Genomic DNA, 2,963 nt, shown 5'->3' with positions numbered 1-2,963 from the left:
AAAATTTGTATTGGCTTTCCTGAGGGAAAAGCTTAAATTTCATACTGCATTTTGCCATTTATGCTTATTAACAGCTGGGAAATTTGAGAGATTATATGTATGTTGTGCCAACAAATCCACATTACGATGGTTACATATAATCATTCTGCGTATATCTAGACCTGGAATGTCTTGACCAGAGCAAACCACATTAACTGATTTAAATAGTGATTTCAATAGGCATGCACATTATCAGTACCTGCTCTGTGGCTGTTTTGACCTCTCCGTTTTCCACATGATTCTTGAAATTATAGAGCCTTTTAAGAACATTTGTTGGCATCATTTTGTATTGGTGGTTGTTCTGTTTTGTCGTGATCCTTCTTTAAAAAACAACAACAACAACAAAAAAAAAACCCACCAAACTTAATTACTCTGCAGTAAACGTAAAAATAATCATGTATTTATGTTAAAATTCTAACAAAAAAAAATCTAGCAATTGTTAAAAACATAAGCTTTTAAAGTATGAAAACAGCTTGGTTCTTGCAACATCCATAAAGTCATTTGCAGAAATCATTGTCAAAACTTGTAAATCAATGTCTGTAGCCAGAACATCTTTGATTGAATGAAACAGCATATTTCAACAGAAGAAAATTTTGCTGAATATATTCCAACTAGCTCTTCATCATACATCTATAAAAATACTGCAGTGCTACAAGGCATTCCTTTAATGAAATTATTAAACCTAGTAGCAAATTGAAACCAGATACTGATGAGAAATATTTGCTAAGCAATTTGGTAGTAAAAAAGTTCACTTCTGACTGTTCCAGAGATCACTGATGTTACCGTTAATGGTCTCACACAGCTATAGCTACATCTTTAGCCCTGGGGTCCAAGCTGGGTCCTTTTGTTGCCTGGGTGTTGTTCTTTAAGAGGAGTAATTTGCAATACCAACAGTAATGACTGTTTTGAGAAGTGCTCCTTAAACCCCAGATCCTAGAGGCAAAGTTACATAAAAGCTGTTTTTTTTTTTTTTTTTTTTTTTTTTTTTTTTTTTTACCACAAAATTAAATTTAAAGTTCTCCTCTTTGGAAAAGAAGCATAAAACTGACTGAAACACACTCAAAGTTAGTAAAGACAATCTCCCCAGTTACTAAAGACAATCTCCCCAGCCTCACTCTTCTGTGGTATCACTGTTCAAAGCCTCATGCACTGCAGGGGATGGGGCAGTTTCAGCCTAGGGGCCGGCAGATCTCCTTGCAGCACAGGGACATTCATGGCCCATAGAAACGTTCAGGAATTCATTGGGATTTTCCAGATGGGAACTTGAGGCAAACCAACACGTGTCTTTCAACATCTTTGGCTTGCCTTCTTGGAAGGCTGCTGCAGAGGCCCACAAGGACATTTTCAACCAATCAATCCTCTTCAGAGCTTTTGTAGGATAGTATATCCTCTTGCCTGGATACAGTGAAAAAGGAGACTGGGTCCTGGCTTAGCTGACAGGTGGAACAATTGAGTTCAGAGCCCATACGTCTTTAAAACGTAGTGACTTGCAGAAGTCATGCATGAAGCAGCCCGCGATTGCACTGCCAGGATTTTTTATGTGAGTTTTACTGAGCATGGATCAGCTTCCACTCTGCTTGCTTAATATGAATGCGTGCACTTCACCTCCCACTGCCAAGACATCACACAGTACATTCCTCTTTTACCTTTTGAATTCCTTTCTGCTCCAATGTAAGTTGAGCATTTATGCTCAACTCTAATGGGCAATAGGTTTTGAGCATTCTGGGCACCGTGGGACAGTCAGAATCTTCCAGAACTGGGTTCTTTAGTTTAAGGAGACTCAAAACCTTGGTACTTGACAGAAGGGGGGGGGAAGGAGAGAAAAAAAGAAAAATGAAAATAAAAATAAAGATGTGAAATGTCACTGTGCCTAAAATAAATCAGAAATCTTCCAAAAACGGCAAACTTAATACAGAGATTAACATACTTTTTTAAAACAAAAAAATGTCATTTTTCTAATTTTTCTATTTAATATTTTATCCAGAAATTTAACAGTACACTCATGTCCCTCAAACTTTACTACATAATCCCAGAGAAGATACAGAGACTTCAGATAAGGTCATATATGGAGAATCAGGAAAAACGCCTGGGTACCTGTAGGATTCTTTGAATATAAAACCTGATTCCAGAGCTAAGACAATATTTATGGGTAACAACCTGTGTTGTTTGCTACTGAAGTCGAAGATGTAGTTTTCTGCTTGAGCTATCCGAATATTAACAAGATGCAGCCAAATACATAACCATGCAGTTGTAAATGCTTTAGCAGGCAACACAAAAATAGAGGGGGAAATAAAAAAGACACAGTGCAGCTGTCAGCAATCACACTGGATGCCAACCAACGGGAGGTTACTCTTCGGCTCTCTGGATTGTAAACCTGATTAATCAGTTCAGGTTAATGTTGGACTTGCCTTGTTCTGTACTTGATAAAGGTGCTACAAAGCCCACGCTTGCATCTGAAAAAGGCAAAAAATGCTGCTTTAGCAACACCTAAGCTTAAAGAATCTGAGAAAAGAGCAAATGTGTATGAGGAATAACCACCAACTTCGTGCAACTGGTCTTTGGTACCTTTCACTCCTTCCCTTCCTTTCTTTAGAGTTAATCACAGCTTCCCTTTCTTAACACTTTGCTGCAGTTTCTACCTAAAAAAAGCCTTTAACCTTTACAGTAAAAAAAAACCTAACCCATAAGAAATACCCTTATAGTCACAATACGAAACTCCAGTTCAGAGTTTCTAGGGCATGGCTCACCTCGACTTCCTGCGCACAACCAGTTCAGTGTCTGACTTGTCTGTGTGGGGCCCCATGGGCATCACAGCCCGAAGAGGGTGAGGGCAGTCCAGAAACCTCATTCCCTTTATCCTATAGCAAATCAGGGCTGCATGGGTGACAGTTCTGGTTTGGGTGGTCGGCTCTAGAATAAAGGGA

General features: G+C 38.8%; 1 long non-coding RNA gene across 1 annotated transcript; it reads right to left on the bottom strand.

Annotated features, from left to right (window-relative positions):
* Window positions 1-290: 290 nt before the first annotated feature.
* On the bottom strand, window positions 291-1,818 carry LOC112946591. The gene is made up of 2 exons (XR_003249267.1): window positions 1,686-1,818; window positions 291-359 (listed from the first exon to the last, which is right to left on the bottom strand). It is a non-coding gene; the product is annotated as an uncharacterized LOC112946591 (long non-coding RNA).
* Between the last annotated feature and the right edge of the window lie 1,145 nt (window positions 1,819-2,963).

The sequence above is a fragment of the Nothoprocta perdicaria genome, unplaced genomic scaffold, assembly GCF_003342845.1.
Source record: "Nothoprocta perdicaria isolate Ctin4 unplaced genomic scaffold, notPer1 scaffold_1, whole genome shotgun sequence".
Taxonomy (NCBI): domain Eukaryota; kingdom Metazoa; phylum Chordata; class Aves; order Tinamiformes; family Tinamidae; genus Nothoprocta; species Nothoprocta perdicaria.
Note: the sequence above shows the minus strand (reverse complement) of the source record. Positions and strands in the feature narration are given on the sequence as shown.